The 23,390-nt window shown below is 37.7% G+C and overlaps 1 protein-coding gene and 1 long non-coding RNA gene across 4 annotated transcripts in view; one reads left to right on the top strand and one right to left on the bottom strand.

Annotated features, from left to right (window-relative positions):
* TENM3 (teneurin transmembrane protein 3) overlaps positions 1-20,435 on the bottom strand; it is a 546,591-nt gene extending 526,156 nt beyond the window's left edge. The window contains 1 exon segment of the mRNA XM_039882598.1: positions 20,173-20,435. The gene's annotated coding sequence lies outside the window, so the exon portion shown is untranslated.
* On the top strand, positions 20,311-21,851 carry LOC120618408 (uncharacterized). Of its 3 annotated transcripts, none has more exons than XR_005657246.1 (3): positions 20,311-20,866; positions 21,072-21,215; positions 21,537-21,851. It is a non-coding gene; the product is annotated as an uncharacterized LOC120618408 (long non-coding RNA). The 3 variants fall into 3 exon arrangements; XR_005657245.1 differs by having other exon boundaries at positions 20,941-21,215; XR_005657247.1 differs by having other exon boundaries at positions 20,941-21,215; positions 21,373-21,851.
* The last annotated feature ends 1,539 nt before the right edge of the window (positions 21,852-23,390 follow it).

Raw genomic sequence — 23,390 nt, 5'->3', positions numbered from 1 at the left:
ACACAATTACTGAACTTGAAGTACACTTAGCTTCTTGGGACCCACAGTGAACCATAGAGCACACCAAAACCCACCTTTAATTAGCTCCATTTTCTAGGTAGCTCTCTTTGGTAATCCCGTTTTAAATCCAAACCAGACTATCTTCCCAAAACAAACTTAGCTAAAGTTCCAAATATAGCTTGTTTTTTTTTTTCTCTTTATCTTTACAATGTTCTAAGTCTTAAAGAAACTAGAATTTAACAATTATAATAAATAACTACACATGAGTAAACATCCGGATTTCCTAAAGGGGCAGCAGGAATTTGGATAGAAATAAATTTCAAAGTTCATCCTAAGACGACTGAAAATATTCTTTCCATACTATGGACATTCTTGCTAAGTGTTTTGTGGTTTGAAGTGAACTGCCACAAAGATTCGCGGCAGCTGTAAAATGATGGCAAAATCTGCTCTAATGATGCCACTAAAAAGGATATTTCAGGTTTCATCATGCTGAATGGCTGTGACTCGGAGGTGTCATCATCCTTTCACCTCAAGGCAGAAGCATGGACCAGAGCAGGGAGTCTTCCTTCTTCCCTCAGTTGCATAATCAGCACTGAAGTCCATAAAAATGACTTTGGAAAAAGGTGCTGTGAAGTTATCTGCCTTTTTAGTCTCCCACGGAAGGTTGCAACGATGCCTGAAGAAATTGTGTTTTAAAACCTGCTGTTTTACTATACCTGTGGGAAAATACCCTTACAAAACAACTACTCTAAATTTGGTGATCTTTACCAATGAGACAGCGGAGTAACTGTGTCAATAAACACATGCACACATTTAAGAAATTGCTTTTACACCTGCTGCTGCCCCACCCGTAAAGACTGAGTGAAAGAGTAGCTAGCTACTCAGTGTGTAGTGTAGGTTTCTACCCAATTTGCAACAGGCTACAGCAATGGAACAAAAAGTCAAGGGAATTCATAACAGCTGTATAAATATTTCCTAAAAGTCTGAGAGATCTGACGGAAAGTTGGTTCTCTCTAAGTGGTAGGAGGAAACATCTACTGAGCCTGACCCTCCTGGCCGAAGACTGAGCATGTGTTCCTAGGCTTCCGCTGCCACGTGACTCAAGACAGCTCACCAGAGGATCAAGAATAAGACAGAATAGATTAAAAAATTTTGGTGGCATATCCAACCCTAGAGCCAGTCACAAATCAAAGATCAGTTTATAAAGACTGATGTTGCTTGTTAACTCCAAATCTTTGCAAAGTGACAAGTAGACATTGGTCAATTAAAAGGAAATTATAAAGTAACTTTTCAGGCATCAGCAACTTCCTAAATTTAATGCACAGTCTCAGCCCCATTGGATCTTATAACATAGGAATGGAAAGCCCCAAATAATGAAATAGGTCTTGACAGTATAATTGTTCCACTACATACTACTAGTCCTAAGAAAAAAATGAGGAATCTATGAGTTGCCCTGGAGGAGACGGAATTTGAGATGGGACTTGAAGGAGGATGACATTTAAACCAGCAATTTCTCAACCCTGACTGTGATAGAAACGCCTGGGAGGCTTTTTTAAAAAGTTACTTATTAGGACCGGTCCTAACTCCAGAGATTCTAAAATAATTATTCTGGAATAAAATCCAGGCATTGGTGTTTTTTGAGAGCTCCCCAGGTGATTCTAAGGTGTAGATACAGTTGAAAAGTACTGAACAAACAAAGGATAGATGAGAATATCCCACTTTCCAAAATGAGAATGTATAGAACAGTAATAGGATGACACAGATTCTACCTTCGAGGTAGTTAAAATCTTTTGGGAAAAAAAAAAAAAAGAATGTAGAGACTCTAGAGAACTAGTAATCTGAAGTCAGGTTTTAGGATCCTGGGTTTTTTATTCATTTGTTCATTCAACCAGTAGGAATTTCTCGGGGAGTATGTATGAGGTGATATGTCATGTTAATGATAAAACAACGGCAAGAAAAAAAACCCCAGGAAGATCCCAAGCTTTATGGGCTTTACCATCAAGTGGAAAAGAAAGACACCATATGGGGTTTTGTATTATGTATTGATTTACAAAAAGGATGATATGATCCTTTTTGCATACTTAGAAGAGCACTCTGCCTTCAAGGTGGAGAATGAGTTGGAGAGGGGTCCAGACTGAATGTCGATTGATCAGTCAAGAAGCTACTGTGGGGAACTTGGGTTGGCATGGCAGTGGTGGAGATGAAAGAAGTATATGGTTTTGAGAGATACTTAGAAAGTAAAATAAAACCAAACTAGACATTGTGAGGACGTGGATATAGGTTTTCAGGGAAAGATCACAAGCTCAGATTACATGTTAGTTTTAGGAGCATCTGAAATATCCAAGAACACATGTCAAATGGTTCCATATACCTATGATGGCCATGGGATCTGTTGGCCCAAGATATGCCAGTTTATGCTAGTTATGCTGGCATTCTGCCATTTAGTGACCACTCTCACTCTTACATTATCCCTGTTTGCATTGTAAGCTATAAGATCCCCCTATATAAAATAGACCTTCAGCTAAGAGGAGAAGTTTTGTGTGAAATATTTGTGAACTATCTGCTTATGGGTCAGCACTGACGCCATGGGATTCTATGATATAGTGGGGGTTGAGAGGGTAGACAGTGAGACGGTAGAAGCTCTAAGGCCTAGTTTCTGAAAAACTCCAGTATTTGCGGGCCAACCAGAAGAGGACAAGACACTAATGCAGCAGAGGAGGAGTTGCAAGGAAAGACTTGACGAGTGTCACAGAGCGAAGAGAAGCAAGTGCTTCGTGGGTGATGCCGCAGAGATCAAAGCAAGGATGACTGGAAAGCAGACAGTGGATATAGCTACATATTTATCCCAGCCTCAGTTCTGTCCCATTTTTAAAAAAGTGCTTCACCTGTATGGTCTTTAAATTCCTTCCCACTCTTGGAACCTATTAATTCTAAAAGATAAACTAAAAGATAGTGCAGAATGAGGTAAATGATAGCTAGATCTAAGAATACTATAATATGGGAGCAAGGGAGAGGGAGATGAACAAGCAATTCAACTGAAATGATCAAGAACAATTTCACAGAGATGTTTAACCTGACACAGAAGGGGGAAGGCCTGTCCTATGCATGAGGAAGTAGTAAGTAAATCCATTTGTGTGGCGCAGGCTGCATACAAGAGACCTGGTAGGAGGTGGCGTTAGCAGTCTTGGCCAGACTGTGAAGGATGTACCCCAACTACCAGGCAAAGGAGTTTGGGCTTCATCCTATAGATTAAGAAGAACTGTGAGTTCATGGAGAGAGTGACACAATCAGATCAGGATACATAGAGAAACGACTAGAGAGATGAAAGACGGGTGGCAGGAGTTAGAAGACTTCTGCAGCAATCAAGATGAGGAACGATGAGAGCCCACATGAGGAAAGGAGCAGTGAGGATGAGAAGGAGGGGTGGGTTCCGAAACTCGACAAAGAGAGGCCGCAGGACTTGAGGACTAATTAGACATGAGTCGTGAGGACTGGAACTGACTTGAAGATGGCTCTTACACTTCTAGCGTGTGTGACTAAAGAGAATGATGGTGCAAATAAATAAGGGGCATCTTGGCTCTGCAAGCCTGAGAGAAAAGCGGTCCAGAGGGCTGTCTTGGAAACGATGAGGTCAAGATGATATCGAATTAATCCCACCCTACAGGTTCCTCTCTCTTCCTTGAGTTCCCATGGAGTATACTATATATCTTTTGGTTTAATTCTAGCTGTACGTTGTTAGTACTGCTGTCCGATTATTACATGTTTCCTTGAGGCTTCTAAAATATACATCTTCTTTATTTTTGCACCATTTTCTCACAGAGCTTAAATCAATGTCAGACTCATAACAGATGCCTAATAAATAACAACTTAATGAAGACATTAGAGCTGAAAAAGAACATGAGTCTCTCTTCCATTGGAGCTGACTAACATTTCACAGAAAAAATGTTTAAAATGTGCTTTTCAGCAAAACATTAAGAGATCCAGTGAGCTAACTAATATGCTAGTGGATATGTTTTGCATCATCTTCTTTTTAAAGAAACAAACAAGATAAGTCCAAACGCTAAGTAATTCTGTTAATGAAACAGAAACATTTTTTACTATATTCAAGTTTGTGTTGTCATTATTTCTACTTAATATATGAATACGTTTTAAATATACAGTTGACCCTTAAACATCTTGGGTTTGAACTGAGCATGTCTATTTATACACAGATTATTTTCAATAAATATACAGTTTCCATCTGCAGATTCAACCAGTCTCAGATCAAAAACAGCATTTCCACGAATGGATGGGAATCCATGGATGCAGAGGGCCAACTGTGTGCATTGATCATTGATTTACACAATTTTAACTAAGAGACTTGAGCATCTATGGGTTTCGCTCTCTGTGGGGTTTTCTGGGACCAATCTCTCATGGATACTGAGGGATCACTATAGTTAAGATTTGGGGAAATCAAAAGTTATATGCAGATTTTCAACTATGTGGGAGTTGTTCACTGTATATTATAAATTTTGGCATAATATTTCCATGGAAAATTTCCTGGAACTTTGGATATTGCAATTTGAATAGGATATATTTAGGTCATCCCAATAGTAACATGGAAAAAGTGACCATTTAATGTCACTTTTGAAAAAAAGAACCAGAGGATACTTAAAATTCGGACCCCGTCAAAACAGTTCTTTTCTCCCATAAAATATCACAGTTATCTGACGTTATTAGGGAGTACGTCTTCAAGCAAATTTTAAGGATAAATCTTATACCTCTTGGAATGTCAAAAATCTTTTCATCTTTTTCATATAAATATTTGTAAAATGTGTCACACCCATTGCCTTCTTTTCTTCTTTAAGTGATTCTGGACCATCATTCCGGGCGTTCACTGACCCAATCAGTGCTATTCTTATGTTGCCCGCTGGATGAGACAATGCACTCTCGCTTTTCTGGCTATTTGCAGGCCAAACCTGAAGAGTGTCTCTCAATCCTCCTCTCCTTGAACTTAGCACTTCTAACTTGGCAAGTCAGACAATCACTGTTGTTAAGAATTATTCATTAGTAAAAAGTAAAATTCTAGGTGACAGCCCAAGTAAAGAGAAGAATTTCTGTGACTGCTCGTTCATTATTCTTACCTAATTTAGACAGTTAATGTTGCAGGCGTCTGACTGCTGGATAAGTGGGTGTTACTCTCCTGATACATACGCTCTCACACACATTACTTATTGCTCACTACATACCTAACACTATGTAAACTCTCCCCATGCCTTAGTTCATTTCATCTTCACAACCAGCCCACAAGTGGGCATGTTAGCCTCGGAATTTTTATGAGAGTTAAAGTAACCAAGTGGCACAGCTGGAACTTGAATTTTGGTCTCCAAATATAACTCCAAATCTCACGTGAAGCCATACTAGTAAACACGATGTTCACTATTAGGTGCCACTGGCAACAGCTCCAATGAATGAAGCCACCATCGCCATGTTATCTACAGTGAGCAGGGCACCACGCCAGGCTCCGGACTATAGCGCTATCCTCGGCGTTATTATCAATCCTATTGTTCAGATGAGGAAATGAAGCTCCGAGATAGAGTGACTTTACCCAAGGTCACATAGCAATAAATGACAGAAACGGAATTTAAGCAGACTTCTCTAGTTCCAGAGCCTAATGCGGTTACCACAAAACAATGAGAATGTGTGCCAAGGGAATTTAATGTTCTTTTTAGTCAATTAATGTAATAAATGTGACCTAATCCAACATGTTGGTTTAACTTTGGATTTTCCTGTCTTACAGAATTTAGTATCTGGATTCAGATAATACTCAAATGGTAGCGAAATATTTAATAGCTATTGCTTGCTGCTAGAATTCCCTTCAAATTATACGTGTATTAAGGGTTTCAAGAGCCTAGGAGATTCAGTCCCTGATGAGAAGAAGATGGAGACAAGGAGTGAGGGATCTGAAGTGGCTGAGGTGAGAAGGCAAGAGTGTAGACCAAAACGGCTACTGCCACTTAACCCTTTCCTGCCTTGCCATAAATAATGGTTACAGATTTGCTGGCAGTCTGGGTTTCTGTTTTAAGGCAGGAGAAGTGCAATGCAAGATGAAAACATTTTCTTCTCCAAAATGGGTAGAAGAGGATGACATTTAAGATAATCCACAATCTGGACCCAAACTCTCACTCAAAACTCATGGCAGATTTCTCTGTAGGGGGGCCTCCATTCCTCCTTTCACCCACCAGCTCCCAAACACAAAATGCAGACCTGCGCCTCTACATCACAGGTTGCAAACCGGTGGCCCAAATGCCAAACCCAGCCTGCGGACGTGTTTTATCTGTGTGTGTTTCCTGTGTGTGTGCATACGTGAGTGTGTGTTAATGAGCTAACATTTTAAAATCTAGAGATATCGTACAATTCATATTTCGGCATTTCTTTAAAAGTCTCACATTCCAGCAACACTGCTTCACTTCCACATGGGGAATAACTAGTCTAGAGGTGAGAGGTGGTGTCTCCTTTCAGATGAAGCATGTGCCTTTAGGTTCACAGTCCCCATCACCCCCTGGGCCTCTAACTCTGAGGCTATGTCAACACCATTTATTATCAAACTTGCTCCACTGTTTTTCTCAGAGTAAAGAAACATTTCTCTGTAGCCATGCCTCTTTCAAAAGTGGAAAATGAAAGACAAAGAGAGCTACGTATTTTAAGAAATACGAGAGAACACACATTATCTGTGTAGACGTGACAATGTAATATGCAAATAATCTGGCCAATTTCATTCATCTGTGTTACCTACTGGCATTACTGTTACCTGTTCATTAATTGGGGTTGCTGGTGCTGATGGCTCATTCTGTTTCCCTCTCTTGGAATCCCCTCACCTTTCCACAGTCTACAGCCATATCTTTTGATCTCATCTGAATGCTGATGGTTCTTTGCTGGTACTATGTGTTTAACATAAATCATAGGTGATCATAATATAACAGAATCATATACTTTGAAAACTTAAGTGGTCCCTGGTGATGACTTTAGTCTAGAGGCCACAAACCCCTTGTAGGAAGGAGCTATTCTCGAGCGAGGGCAGTTCTCACTAGAGAAGATCTCATTCCCACAGCAATGATTTATTGATGGACTCTTCAGGGCCAGGCACTGTGCTAGCAGCTGAGGCTGTACTGAGAACAGCCGAAGAGGGTCTCTGCCTTCACGGGGTTTTTGTAGGCAAGTGTGCAACAAACATTTTGCCAAGCCAATTCACAGGGAAGGAGGCAAATCATCGACCTGGAATTCTTTCCAGGTCCCTGGCTTCCAATGCCCTATCTCCTTGAGCATCATGGCCTTGCATGTGTGGAGTGGAGAACTATAAAGGTAGATGTTCTAATTCACTCAGCTATCTATCTTATTAAATATTTGTGAGCTTCAGGGCACCTCTGTTGTTTCGTTAGTGGTTATGGCCCCACGTCCTTTCCAACGTCCCATAGAATTTCAAGGCACTATTAAGGTCTGCATGCTACAGGAAGGCTGCATGCTAGGCTAGAAGCCTTTGTTTTTCTGTCCCCTTCAGTCCTCTGGCATTTCAAAGCTCCATGGGATATCAGAGTACATATGACTAAAGCAGTAAGTCTTCCCTGACTCCTTTGGCTTTCTTAATAACCATAATTACTGTCAGTTATCTTTTATATCATGCTTCAACTGGAAGCGAAAACTTCCTAGGGGTCTAAGATCATGTCTTATTTCTTCTAATCTTCCCCAGGACACACTCACTTGGACACAGAACACTAACAAAACACGTGGGGTTTGATTTAAATGGATTAGAAGAAGTAAAATGCCAAAATAAATAAGGCACACATTAAAAATATAGACAGCCAAATCAGAGCAGATCTTTACTACATTTATAAAGCGTCTTAATTGTTAGAGTTTCATTGGCAGTGGTTCATTATTAATTTCTAATATATTAAATACAAAGAGGAAAAAAAATTCAAGTTTTAAATGGTAAGTAGTATATTTTTTCCCTGAACAATTTTCAAAAGTTTCCCTGAAACAAAGGCATATTTTTATATTTTGGCCTTAGATTTTGATTACCTTTTCCCACAGTCAATATGATCACAAGAAAAGTACCAGAAAAATGATGTATTATGTAAAAGTCTCCAAAAGAAGTTTAATTTATCCCACCCCCCAATCCTGCCTTCCTTGTGCTCCGAAGAATTTTCATCAGGCAATAGATATTTTCTAGAATACCAAATAAGAAAACAAAAATAATTGTATTTATATACAACATCTATTGAAGGTATTGAACACAATAATTTCCTACATTTCTCTAATCTCAGAAAGTACCTTTAATTATTCCTAGAGATATCCAGTCCAGCTGTACACAGACATGGAAAAATTTCTGACATTAGAAAAGAGAGACATTGCAAATAAAGAAGACAGGCTGTCCTTAAAAGTTGGCAAATGTAACGTTTCTTAAGGTTTATATATAGCCAGAGTGTCCAATTTTGTTCTATAAATAATATTAATGCAAGTAAATACATTGACTTTTCTCCAAAGAGAACTCTAATTTCTCCAGGGTTAAATCAGTGCATATTTGTTAAGTGCCCATGTGACGACAACCATTCTCCAGTTTGTACAACAAAATAAATACAAGAGATTAATAAATTTCTCTTTATATTGTCATATTTTAACGGGTTTTTAAAAGTGAAGAAAAATATATTTTGTTTAGAGTTTAAATTACGACCATTCCCTCAGAAAAAATGACCCACAGAAATGGGTAGCCACTGGATTCACTGGAGTTTAATTACATACAAATTAACGTGCTCTGGAGAAATTATTAAATTTTCAGTGATTTCTATTGCTTAATATCAGAGAAGCCACAGTTGTGTTTTAATCTTTGCAATTCTTCCTAATGACCATTGACATAATGATTTGAAAACTAACAGAATCGTCCATGGACCTATACACAGCACAGTCCTGCTCTCCTTTAACCTTCCTTTAGCAATATTTATAGGAAGCGAGGTATACAAAAACATGTATTTGCAATTACATTTGCAAAAAAAAAAAAAAAAAAACAGCTGTGGAGATAGCAAAGATTAGAATCTGATAGTGGCTTAGAATAATGAAGAAAGGGATTGTAAGGATTCAGCTACAGAGCTGATGAAAGATAGAAGGAAAACCTGCTCTTCAAAATCCTTAATCTATATGACTTTTATATGTAAATTAAAACACATATATTCTAAAAACTAGAAGTAGTAAACATGATGAGTAATGTTTTTCAACCAATTATTTTTAAACCTTGTGTTTTACTACTAATAAACTGGAAATCTGGACACTATTTACATAAAATATTTTAAAGTCTTATTTAAATTCTTCTAAAAATCTTGTAAAGTAATGGAAACTTGATTAAATCTAGCTAGTTTCTTGTTAGTATTCTTTACTTTTTTAACCTCATATTTGTAGCAATTATAAAAGTTTAGAATCTTTCATGAGGCTTGAGTATTCACTTGTCATATTAAAGCGATCATAAAAAATAATCTTTTAAAATAATTTCCTTATTATAAATATTTTCAATTTATATTTAAGGATAGAAAACAATTTTTAGGTTCAAATATCTTTCACAATGAAAATATATGTATATGTAAAATTATAAGAGGATAATAACTCAGAACAGGAATATGAACATTGTAAAGGACCATCTTTTGAAGTTTATAGTATGCTTCAATGAATAAGTACAGAAAAACCCGAATTTAAATTCTACAAAAAGTACTTACTTCTTCACTTTGCAATTTTTATAATAAACTTTGCTACTCTTTTTGAACTTGAAGAATATAGTAGCCTCAGAAATGAGAACCCATTTACTAAGGCAAAGAATTTGTTTATAATAAATTATGCTTTTTTATGTGGCATCACTAGTGTTTTATAATTCAAATGTCTTAATAATCAATATTTAACATTTTTAATAGGATAAATTGTTTTCCATTTGATTGACACTGATTAAATGAAAACTGACAGAAATATAAGTACAATTAATTGTCTACTATGACCATTCAATATTTAACATATTTATTCTACCAAAAAATGTTCTCTTTATAATATGACACAGACTTTTAGCAAACTCTTAATACTTTGCAAGAAACTATTTATTCTAAATGGAAATATAATCACATAACAGGAATTTCTATGTTTTTCTTTTTAATTCATGACCAAACCATGCTATAATAATAGTCTCACCATTTTACATATGTGTTCTGAGAAAATTAACTAACCTTTAACCTTCATAATATGTGAGGGCTTAATTTTATATGCTCTTATCTCCTTCTCAGGTTGCTTTCAGTATACTAACACAGGAAAGGCTTACAAAGAACTTCGGATCCTGCAGACTTTACTGACTAGGCAAATCACATAAATGACCGTGTACCCGGCAATAATCAATTCACTGGTCATCTGGTTTAAAATGTAAAAGCATCCTTCAAAACTTTTCTAGCTTCTCTATCTTGCACCAAGTTATTAACCTCCGAATTTTAGGAGCTGAATCTGTTAATGTCTAAAATACATATTTACAATAAAATTCTACATAAATATTAGATTTAGGAAACCACCCAATTAACTTCTTAAAGGAAAGGAAATGATGGCCAAGCTAGTTTACTGCTACTTGGGAAAACTATTGTGCAGTAGATTCTGGGATCACAGATTTAGGGGAGAATGCATAACCCTTCATCAAAGAGTGGCAGCTTATCCACAAAGCTGCCTATTCCCAATGGGATATTCTTTTAAAAGTAATAACGAGGACTTAAAAACTATGTAACACTCTTCCACCAAAATTAGCCATTTATAGCAATGTTTTCTTAATCCTAAAAGAACCAGATCCTCACCCAGAAAGCCTTGATATGCTTTCCTTTGGGGGAAAAATGCATAATGTGTACTAATAATTTACATCTATTCCTAAATTAAATGGTATGTTCCAGACTTAAAATTAAATGATAAATATATCCTAGAAGGTATGATTTTTTTAAGGTAAGAACAAAATAATAAAAGATAAATTAGTCCCCAGAAGACTTACATTAATAATAATTTCTAAGGCTGAGAATGGCTGATAACTTTGCTTTCTTCAACATTTAAGGTTTTAAAAGTGAATAACAGCCTTTTCAAAGCCCAAGTGGTAATTATACAACGCATCCAAATATCTTCTATCACATTTAAATGAAGTACATGATACATTAATGATTCGTCTTAAGTAATTCACATTACCCTTTGCTAATAGAGAAATATGAAATTCACTAAACTTGATATACTAAAATTCCTATCTAAAGTACAACAGTTTTTAAAAGCTACTTTCATCAGATGATATAAGGAGAATTAACTTGATGGGCATCTCATAAAATGAGCACTTGGCCCTCTACTTCAGATCTCTCATATGTCAAGGGTATCACACACCTGCCTACTAGAGATGGCCATTTTATTGGAAGGTGCGGATTTTATATAAAACTTGAAGAGAAATTAGACTTCTGTCATGGCTATACAGACTAAGGGTTGACCTAACTTGCTAACAACATACTTAAATGAAATGCAAGATTATATGAATTTTATTGAGATTCCTTTAAACCAAAATATCAATAAATGATGTACCTTAAAATAGAACACTTATTTTTCAAATGCATTAATGCTGTGACTTAAACATAATAATATAAATACACCACTCTTCTTTAATTTCTTTAATAAATAACTTCTTGGTTATCTATGTGGGTATTGCATACATACATATTGATGATATTTTCCAGGTGTCAAGATTATACAAGATGGGATATTTGTTAAATTATTTTTATGATTTCTAGATTTATCTAATCATCTTCATTCCTTTTAGGCTTCTTTAAAAACTTATTTGATTGGCATTAGTGTATGTTTTGATTCCTAATATTTTTAAATTACTTAAATATGGACTTAGAGCATATTATCCATACAAAGAAAAATCTACAGTTCTCATTAGTGGAAAGACTTTTATAAAAGATAAAAGCTATTAGTGTAAATAATTTAAATTATTATGGTTTATTTATATGTCACTAGTAAAACAATATTTGAATTTTAAAAAATATAAAATGAGTACTTTTCTGTTCAAGACTGCATTTTTAGCTACAACATATTGTACTTCAGATTTTTCCATGAAAAATTTAAGAAATAAATTTAATTTTAAAATTATATCCTTTGCAATAATTTATTTACCTGCAATGATTTATTTTCCTTAAAGTTATCACACTATACATATACTCTACCACTTAATACACACTAAAACAATATAGAAAGTTAGATCATGCTAAAAACACAGGATAGAAAACATTAAAGAAGTATTTTATCTTTAGTAAAGTATTGATTCAAAGTCTCTGCCACAAATGTAATTTTTTCAATTAGTAACAACTAAAGAAAAATAATCTTATTGGCAAATCAAATTAACATGCCAATGTTGTTTATAAATTTTTTTCTGGAATGCCAGAATCTTATCATTTAGAGATTGTATATTCTAGGACAAAAGTAATCACTAAGGAAGAATTTTATTTAATGTTTGAATCACAGGAAACACAGAATAGGGTATTCTATTTGCATTGACAAGAAAAAGCTATATGGAAGCATGAAAATTGAGGATTCAATTCTGGTTTGACAGGTACAATTTACCCACAAGTAATCATTTTAATTTTTGTTTAACTGAAATTTATTTTAAATGCTAAATATGCTAGCACCTTCATGGGAGACAAGCCAAAAATTAACTTAGAGTAGAACTATCAGCTTAGAGATATACTAGATATGGAAAACGTCTGTTCCGTTTTAATTTAAAGAAAAGCAACCTGGCAGAAGTTCTCTTCAGTCTTCACCCATTTCTGAACTCAAATTCATTGATAGCATTTTAAGTCAACACTCTATTTTTCCTGGAAGGTATGATTATTTTCAAAAGCTTTCTAATTTGGGGGGACTATTTTTTAAAGTATTAGTGAACATGAAGAAGGTTAATATTTCAGTTATTTTGATTGTGTCAAGTTATTCTCCAACTATTATTGATGCTATCATAAAATTCAGCAATATCATTATAAGAACACCCTACTTTGGTGATAATCAAGAGACAGACTATGGTCGTTTATAATACTATAGCTTTTATTCCTTTATGATATTAGTGAATCACTTTTCTATATTTACTTAAATTACTAGATTAGTTATTAATTACAGTATTTTTGCCTGTATTTATTATCATCATTACACAAAATGCAAGTGAAAAAAGTTTACATTTTCAAACACTCAATTCATTTTTGCTTATGTATAGAAAAATGTGATAACACTGTTCAAGATGTTTCGTTTTTATTCTTCAGATAAAAAAAAGTCACAGATTTGTTCTTCAAGAAGGATAGGACTGACAGCTTTCTTTAGCTGTAAGTTATTATAAATTCTGAAAGAAATAAAATTTACAGCTGTCTTCTCCTGGTTTTCATAATTATTTTAAATGACAAGCCCTGCACCAGCTTTTCTCTTTTTTTAAGAACTATTTAAAAGAATCGTCCCTTGCCAATTTTTTCCACCTACATGTTGACAAATTTCAAATTCTCTGATAAAAGTATTAGTAAAGATGTTACACTTTAAAAGAGCATTTGGTAGACTAAGAATAAACAATAAGTATACTTTTCGATAGGTTCAGTTTTATAATTACCGAAAGATATCCATTATTAACATATTTGCATGTGCTTCACACAAACCCATTAAAATACTTCATGCATTTCTCGTTGTAAATTAAATTAATTTCAATCCTGTCTTATCACTCTCTGCATAACATACCGTTCAGTGTGCAGTCCAAGAACAGTGGTTCGCCTAAGACACCATTCCAGTACAAAAGCCAACGCTGGACACAATGGGATGCTGGAGTTGCTCTTGAGGAAGAAAGACCTTTCCTTTGGAAATGTCTCTCTTACAAAAAGATGCCTCCCCTTCTCACACTGATAGGAGGTCCACAATTCTAGTCACAAAATATTAGTTGACCTTAACTTAACTCAAGATGAAATAATCCATTCCAGTAAAAAGATAGCTTTTTCTTTTTTCTTTCCTTTTTTCCCCCCTGGGAGAAGCAAGTACCACGAATTCACATCATCCTAGTATTAAGAAGTGCTTCAGAATCTAACTGAAGGAAGACAGTTATTACCAAGTTGTTATTTCTTTCTAAATTACGGCAATCTGAAGAGGAATTATCACAAGAATTCTGGCAAGTATAACTAATAATTAAAGAAATGACAGAATGATTACAATATATTGATTACGAACCTTATTTTCAAAGGTCCTTAAAAGTCTCTATCTAAAATTTATAATTATAAAATTATAAGTTAGTGTTCAGTCCCATATACAAAGAAAGTATACCTATGAAATATAGCTGTTACTATCTTTTTTTCCTCTGTCAATATGAAGAACCATATACAATATTTGGAATTTATTTGATTAATTTTTTAAAAATTGACAATGTTTATGTTCACATGAAGGGATCTAAAATGCATATACTTAAGTGTGAAAAAATGTAGAAAGTCAATTTTCTTCTGTACTTACCCAGTTAACTTAAATGACCAAAACTGCCCTTTATACACTGATTTTCCTAGCAAATACACTGCTACACATAGAAAATGCTCAAAGGACCATCACTCTTTGCAAAAGATTTATATTCATATTATCTCTTCTTCATCTCCTCCACTTCTTTATCTATCTATCTATATATCCTTTTAGTTTTGAAGCAGAGACCCAGTAGATCCAGTTATAAAATAGCTGATTATTCTGAAATAATAAGATCCCGACCCAAGGCGAACTAAATCACATCATCCCCACTCCTTTCTAACTTCTCTAACAGAAGTAAAAAGTATTTTGTAATATTTGAAAATACTTTATCAATAAACAGCACCCACAGTAACTTTTATATAATTGAACATGAAAATAAAAGTGTGAATATAAATACACTAGTTCTTTTCAAAACACTTAATTTTCAAAAGGAACAATCTCTTTTTTGCATGCCCCAGAGTAAGCCAGAGAACTGTAAATGTGTGTGTGAGTGAGTGGGGGGGACAGGGGAGAAGATTTTTAAAATAGCTGCACCTCCATAAGTGATTATAAACTCTTGTACTTACAAAAAAGAATGTAACCATAGTTTGGTAATATGATATTATCCTCTACATTGCTTCTTAACACATTAGAACCAGTTATTTCTTACTGAAGTCATAGAACTCAGTTAAGACTGCCACCTACCACAAACTTGTTCGAAAAGTCAGTATTACCCCAGTCCTAATTCTTCTAGGATTGCAAGAGTATCAACAAGACAGTAAAGTTTTTATTATATTATACGGTTTCAAACATTTACTCATATTACTTATGAGTATAATCTAAGATACTGACATTAATTTGCACAGTGACTTATTTAAAGTGGAAAGAAACATATCTGAGTACATTATCTTTTACAAGAATTCTTTGTAGCTATTCTAAGTACCCAGTTACCTAAATTATTTAATTATTAATTATTTAATCAAAATTATTTTGAAAATTATAAAAATTATTTCAAATGAATGAATCCTATTGTAGTTTTGATGTATGAAACATCTATATATATCTTGGAGCATGTTTATGTTTTGATAGTTTATATTCTAATGGTTGGCTAAAATAATACTTTGAAAAATGGCATTTTCAAGTGCATTGTTTTAGCCTTTAAAACTATTCTAAACGAATGTTTTTAACTGAAAAAACACTAATTCAATGTAAATAATCTGTCATTACAGAGAAGAAAATTAAAATAAAATAAACATATCTTACCAAGATGTTTTTTTTTTTTTGCAAGAAACAATGTCATCGTGTGGACTTTATATGTTCTATAAAGCGGTCACATCTTTATTTAAAAATCCTATATTCTGTGGCTATATTAGAATACTTATCTATATTAATCTTATATTCTATACTTTTAATATTTTATTTTATTGAGACTACAAGCATAAGTCACAGGAATCACTGTGATGTGGACCAAAGCTAAAGGAAATTTTAATGTTCATGGTCTTTCAGAAGGGAATAAAAAGCTGATAAAGCTGAGGCCGACTAGACATTACTAAGAAACACATGCACATATCATAGTAGGGACAATAATATTCACCATCTGTCCAGGTTTCCAAAGAAGATAAAGAATTACCCCCACAGGCATTACTTTTCATTATCAGGATTATACCTATCACTTTGTGAAATAAAGTTATAATGCATGCATAAGATGTATAACTAAAAGTCTAAGGAATTCTTGAAAAACAACTAGAATATTGATATAAACAAAACATGAAGAAAAAAAACCTAGATGTATGTTTACCGTTTACGGCTCAAAGACCATAAAAGCCTTTGAAGAGCAAGAAAATACACCTGAGGTAAATAGTATTTAGATAAAAAAGGCTATTTTAGTTGAAACTGTATTAATTAATTACTTCCTCATGCGTTATCCAATTCTTAGTGAAAGTTCAAATTAAGTCTCCAAAAGGATTTTTTAATAATGAGAAGCAATATTTTGAAACTCATACAAGCCATCACACTTGTTTAGAAACAAATGACTTCTCAAGATGTAGAAGTCTTACTATCAATCACCGGCAAGTTAATTCTACATAATAAGGCGGGTTTGGATGCAAACTGATCCATTGTGGAATGCTATATCTAAAATTGATTGCAACAGCACTCAAAATGGATGCAGCCCTCCAAACCACTTCTTTGCTCAGAAACATTAATCTCAATTAGAAAGAGAGCTTCATAATGGTAATGCTTGGTATAAAAAAGTATGAAATAAATCAGTTTTTATAAGACATAACAATTAATCAGTTGTGAAACTAAGAAGCTTTTTTTTAACACAAAATTTCCATCGGGACTTTTCAAATAGCTGATATCACCAAAATCAGGTTTAAAAAATGTCCTAAAAGAAGCATATATGACATGATTTTTAAGACTTAGTCATTGAAACTTTTAAGTAGCATTGCATTACTGTACTAGCCTCTGAGTACACTTCTTTATCCTGAATGCATGTTAAATTCTTCTCCAGAACTATCATTCTACTTTATAAAACAAACATGAACTCTTACTTTAACTGAAAATTCAAAGTGATGTGTAATTGGTTGTGGGTCAAAGTAAAAGTTTGATAGCAAATTACTGTATTCTTTGCTGATGCTCTCAAATCTAAGTAAAGAAAGTATGTTCTGAAAGTCAAAATGGACATTTGACTATCAAATGAAACATTGGGTAGATAAATAACATGCACTTGAACACGCTTAACCGGTTTCTACAGCACATCTTTAAGAAAAGGGCAGACAATTCATTAATGCTACTGAATACATTGATTCACATAAGTACAATACCTTGATAACATTCCTCCGTAAGCCAGAAATCAAATTTTTAAAAGGTGAAATGAAGTTTAGTGGAAAGGAGATAATGTATTTATTAAAAGAATCAATATCAACAAACTAATAAAGTTGTCTTCACTGCATTGTTGTATCAGACGATGATCATTTTCTGGACTTATTTCCCAGTACCATTCTAAGTAGAATAAACTTCAGCACTTCTAAACATACTTTCACAGCTATTGTAAAAACATCATTTTTTGTACATCAACCCCAGAATTGATCAAGTATTTCTGATAAGTCATTCTACTCACAACGATAGCCATACACTTTTGCCTGGTTCCTTATTGCTTGACTCTTTACAAAGAGAATAATTACTCTTGGCTCACAGAAGCAAAGCTGAGAAAGACTAGCTTGAACTTGATAACTGGATTATTATTGTTAAGCTAGGTTTTCTTTCTGAATAAGTAAAACTTTTCACTCTCTTTAGGTGCTTTCTTCTATTCAGAGATAAGCACACTTATCTTTCTTTGTCTTCACCCTAATAAAGCAGGTTCCCTTTTCTAATCAAAGACACACCTACAAGATCATAGTAAGAAAAGCCTCTTTAATTTACCTAAAACCTTTCTTTCTCAAGAATAAACACAGTTATGCAAAATGATTCAATTTGAAAAACTACATAGTCACAATTCTATAAACTTATCTGCTTTATTTTAAATAATCAGGGAGTCCTCAATAAGGTCTATATTCTCTGTCTATGGGTTGCTAACATTAATGCTATTGGCACAAGATACTAATCTATTTTCCAAATTTATAAGCACTGGCAGTTATTAGTATATAAATACATTTTTCATAAAAATTATATAATATATGTAAAAATACATTTGTTTTAATGAAAGGAACTTTTTCTTATAATATATATTCTTTTTAAATTATCTAAACTAAATTTATTTTCTACTAGGAAAGAATAGTATCTTTAAGTAAGAGAAATATTAAAATTCATGTAAGAAAAAAGGCAAGATTGTTAAGGAAAATGCAACAGGAAGAGAGATACAATCCTGAAACACACAATAGAATAACTAAACTCATTATAAACCCTTATCTTTGAAGAATTTAGAAATAATTTGTGAATGCCATGACATTTTAAAGAGGGATTAGCAAGTCTTATTACTGAACTAACCTCTCACTCTTAGAGCAAGAATTAAATATTTGCTTTGCATTTAGAATCACAAATCGAAAGTTTCAAGGCTCTTATAAGAATTTCATATTTTAAGAAATACAAGCTAAAAGTTTTGGATAATTAAAAATGTATCAAGGAATGTACAAAGCAAGATTGTTGGTATATTTGTAAAATCTTTTGTTTCAACTGAAATAATAAAATCCATAATGAATTTTAATTATACATTTACTCTTAATGCTAAACTCTGTTTCTCATATGCTAGAAAGGCTACAAATACTACTCCAGGTAGGCGTTTGGAGGGCAAGGGTGGAGGTGTGTGCATCATATTTTAAACAAATTCACAAAAGAATCAAATCATCAAGTTCTGTTCAGTTGCAATACCTAACCTTTTGGGGTACTCTTCTAAGCTTTCTAAAGGTGCCACTTCTGTCTTTTTTTTTTTCCTCTTATGACAACAGAAGGGAAAGGTAATGCCTGAACATATTTCTGTTTCTAAAGACCACCCACTGGATTCTGCCAGAGCCTACAAACGTTTGACAAATACATTGTCAGAAGATAAGAAATAGAGTATTATAAAGAGAGAGTCTCGTTCTCTTGTATCCCAGCTGTCTGGGGCCCTGTAAAAAGTGCTTGGACAGCTCTCACTCTAAGTTCCGTTGCTCTTACCTCAAAGTACCTGGAAAGTTTTCTCTCCCATTAAATTACAGTGACTTCAGAAAACAAAAGTCTTTGCTATTTTACACAGTAGAATTACTTGCTACCTTTTCTCTGCGACAAGAATTAGTAGCAGGTTACCATAAAACTACCTTAAAGGTGAGACAGTAAGAATGGAATCCAAACTGCATAATAAGGTGTTCAGCAGAAATCAGACCTAACCCACTGCAATGTAAAATGTTTGAAGCTCCTCCTAATCGGTTGTAAAACACGATATAGACTTCGACTGAGTTGCAGACTCATAAATCTGTAATTTTTCAAATGCCCAGTTCAGAATATTTGTTTGTTTCCAGCCCCATCCAGAGTTTCCAGCTCAAGTTTCAGTCGAGACCCAGCAGTTCACACACCGCCCCAGCCACCCGCTCTCCTTCCTTCACTCCTTCTCAACTTGGCTCCCTGGTAGTTGGAGAAGCCTCGTTTCCACAGCCCCGGCAAAGTAGTGACGTCCCAGGGCTTCCTGCTCGCTGGACTCCCCACAGGATTTTGTCAGACACCTTCTCAGAGGACGCGGTGACCCACCACAAAACTGGGGATCACCCAGATCAGAGCAAGAGAGGCTGAGCTCCCTGCCCCCACTGAGCGCCCAGCCTCTGAGCTGCCTTTCTCGGGGAACCCGAGAGCCCAATGGGAACCGGGGCGCAGTGCCCAGCTCCTCAGATGAGAGGCCCCGGCGAAGTTCCCACCTGAGCAGGCAGCCAGAGGTGTCAGACGCGTGGGAGGGGCGAGGACACCGAGGCCACGAACCCGCAGGCCAGACCCGGGGACGTTTCGCGCCGAGGAGATGCTCCTGGGCGACCAGGCTGGCCAACTTGCTGCCGCCTTCCAGAGCAGCTCCGAGAAACGCGCAGCCTTCCGAGCCCGCTGCTGCCCGCCCGCCCTCCCGCTCCTGGTGCCGCGGCCCGGGCACTAGGACCCCAGAAAGGAAGGAGGGCGCGCCGGCGGCAGCGCCGCACTTACCGCGCTCGGCTCGCCCGCGCCGCCCGCTCGCTCCCCGGCCGCCGCCACCGCGTCCACCCGAGCAGAGCGCAAATACAGCACTTGGCCAAATTCAAAGGAGCCGGGCGCTCGGGGGAGGGGGCCCCGCGCAGAGAGCGGAGTAGGGGAGATAGGGGGAGGGTGCGAGGAGGGGGAGAGAACAGCAAGTGTTACAACTTCCTTCCCTGCCCACCGCCCGGCCTCGGCGGGCGAGGGACGCGGGAGGGGAGGGCAGCGCGCGCGGAGCGCCAATGAGTTCACTTTCTTTTTCTCCCCCGCGCTCTCCCCCTCTCCCTTCCCGCCGGCCCCTCCAGCCTCCTCCTTGGCTGCCGAGGCCGGACCGGAGTTTTCGGTTCTCGGCCGGGGAGCGGGAGGATGGAGGCAGTGAGGGAGGAGGAGAAGGGCAAGGTGAGGAGGCGAACAGGGCGCAGTGCGAAGGAGCAGCATCCAGGACCTTAATTGTGTGACGGGGGGATGCGCCGGGCCGAGTGTGCCCGAGACCAGGCGCGTACACGTGTCCGTGTGTGTGAGTGTGGGAGAGAAGAGAGGAGAGGAGCCTACCATGAGCTTCCCCCTGTGCGGATCGCGGGAGAGCCCAATCCCAGGGCGAGCTGGACCCGGCTGTGATCATTTATAACCCTTGGCGCCTCCGCTCCGCCACTTGTCAAGATGACAGGTACTTTATTTCTTCTGCTGCTTCTTTATTCAAAATAAGAAATTCCCCGTTTACTGCCTTTTTCTGTCAAATAGGATTTGCCGGACTGAACCACGTTCGCCGCCCCTCCCTCCTTCCCTCCTCCCGGCCGCGTCGGGGACGGGAAAGCACCGAGGCTCCCATGCTGTGACCAATCAGTGCATCTACTACTCTTGCCGTGATTTAGGGGTCATCCATGAATAACACTTCACGCTGATGAATGGCTCTTGCCGGCTTTCGGCTCTGATGAGGGGTCTGCCCGCTGCTGATTGCAAACACTAATGAACTTCCAGCGCCATTTGAAATTCACACGCACCAACAAAGTGCGCGGGTACGCTCGCGGGGCTCTGTCCTTTTCTTCTCTGGGTGGAGGGGAGGAGGAGCTGAGGGAGGGGGCGGGTAATTGCTTTGGACCTAAGTGGAAACACTTGTCTGTGTAATCAAACCTCTAACCCTCTTAGAAAACTACTTTCCTTGATCTTCCATAGGGTGGGCATTTCAGGTCAGCTGAGTCACCCGAGGAGGTGGGAGTGCAGGACACTGCCGGGAAGACGGATTCTGAGGCAGAAGGGTGTAATTAAGGATTTCCACCCCCGGTAGGCGGCCTGTCCTTTACACAGCCTCTAAAAATGACCTGTGCCTACCCTTCCAGAGTCCTCTCCTCCGAGACTGAAAAGCGCAAATGACCTTCGGACGGGGGAGGGGACCCTAAGCGCTCAGACTTCCTTACAAGCCCCACTGGACACTGTCGTAGAACAAGCGTCCGCCCTCTGGTTCAACCACCAGGACCTCCAACAAGCGCGCACTGGCCAGAGGACGGAATGTGGAGTCCTCTAAAGATTCCATCTCCCCTCTCCTCTCCTCTCCTCTCTCTCTCTCTCCCCTCCTCTCCCACCCCCAACACCTTTCTTCCCTCATATTAACAGTGGAACACCTGCCTTGACTTTGCTTTGGGAGGAAATAAAAGTTTACTGCTTTCCACAAGACGCTGTCATTTTCTGCACACTGAGGTTCCCTCTGAAACTCTTGTCCCCGGCGTGAGAGATGCCCACTCAGGGTAGCTAGAAGTTCTGGCTGCTCCCAAATTTGAAACAGCCAATCCGCAACCTTCACGGAGCTGCCGTCCGGCTCTGCAACCTTCTCGAACCAGCAAATACCTTTCTGTTCCAGGACAGGGCGGCTGCCGGGCTGGGGCGCGCGTGCACTTGGGAGGGACTAGCACACGTGGCTCCTTTTGGGGCGCCCGAGTGTACCCCCGGGAAGTAACTGAGACTCAGTGTCCCTTAAGATCCGGGCTGCCGCAAACCTGTCCTTGGAAGCGTGGCAGAAGGAGTAGTGGGCTCTGAGCCTTCATATTCCAGCTCCCACCGTCAACTTGAGATTCGGGACGGGAGGAAATACACTTGGCATTTGTAACTTCGTGCAGAACAGGAAGCAGACTAAGCGCTCAGAAAACCTTTACGATAGAGTACAACCAACGTTTGGGGTAGAACGGACAAGGAGAATCCCTGAACTTGAATTAGTGTGCCCAGTTTCACAACCTGAATTCCCGGAGTTGCTTAAGTGACCCAGCGCACTGCGAAGCGTTAAGTGTAGGTGATTCGTGAACAACACGACTAGGCTCCAAGACGCCAGCGACGCCAAGCACCACTCGCACATATTTGGGGGAGGAAACTAGAATCGCCCTGGGGTGGATCAGTCTCCTTGCCACGTGTATTTCACATTTGAAAAAAATAAGGCAGGGTGTGTGTGGGGGGCGGGGGGAGGTGGGGATGAGAATGCAGTCATTCTCATTTTCTTAAGAAAACTTGTCTATTATGAAAGTTTGTCCCAGGTTACTTGACAATTACACAAACTACTTAAAATTAGCATCCCAGACATGATCAAAAGGAGACTTGGAAGGTGTTTCATAAACCACGTTGAGGCCCAGTTCCCACAAAAACATTTAAAGTGTTTAAAACTTTTCTAAGTGTCCAAGAAACACTCTCCTTTGCTCTTTTGTACCTTGCTTTCCAGGAATACTCGAAAAAGAGAAAAGACTGCTCCATCCTAAAGCCACACAAGAGAGCTAAATTACTGGTAAAACAGGTGGGAGATGGGGTGAGGCGGGGGAGGGGGGGTGTTTCTTCATCTGAGCTCTTTTTTTTCCTTAGCACCCTCATTATAGCTAACACTGATAGTATGCTTAGGAAACAATAGGACTCACAAAATTTAGAAATGGTAATAAATCTTGGAGCCTGTCTGTAGCCCAACTTGTTGTTACATGATATTGAAAGTTTTTTCAGTATGTGACGCTGAACATTAACTCTAATTGGATGCAAAACACACAAAATACTGCAGAACTCATTAATATGGCTCTGTGCACTCTATGCAAAGCATCGCTATGGACAACGTGTGCAGGTGTCCTCCTCACCGACAGTCTGCTTGTGTAAGGCACAGCCTGTTTGTGTAAGGCACAACCTGCAATCCAGGCAGTTTATGTGTGTTAAGTTTGGGTCTTCGCGGG

The sequence above is a fragment of the Pteropus medius genome, unplaced genomic scaffold (assembly GCF_902729225.1).
Source record: "Pteropus medius unplaced genomic scaffold, Ma_sr-lr_union100, whole genome shotgun sequence".
NCBI lineage: Eukaryota > Metazoa > Chordata > Mammalia > Chiroptera > Pteropodidae > Pteropus > Pteropus medius.
Note: the sequence above shows the minus strand (reverse complement) of the source record. Positions and strands in the feature narration are given on the sequence as shown.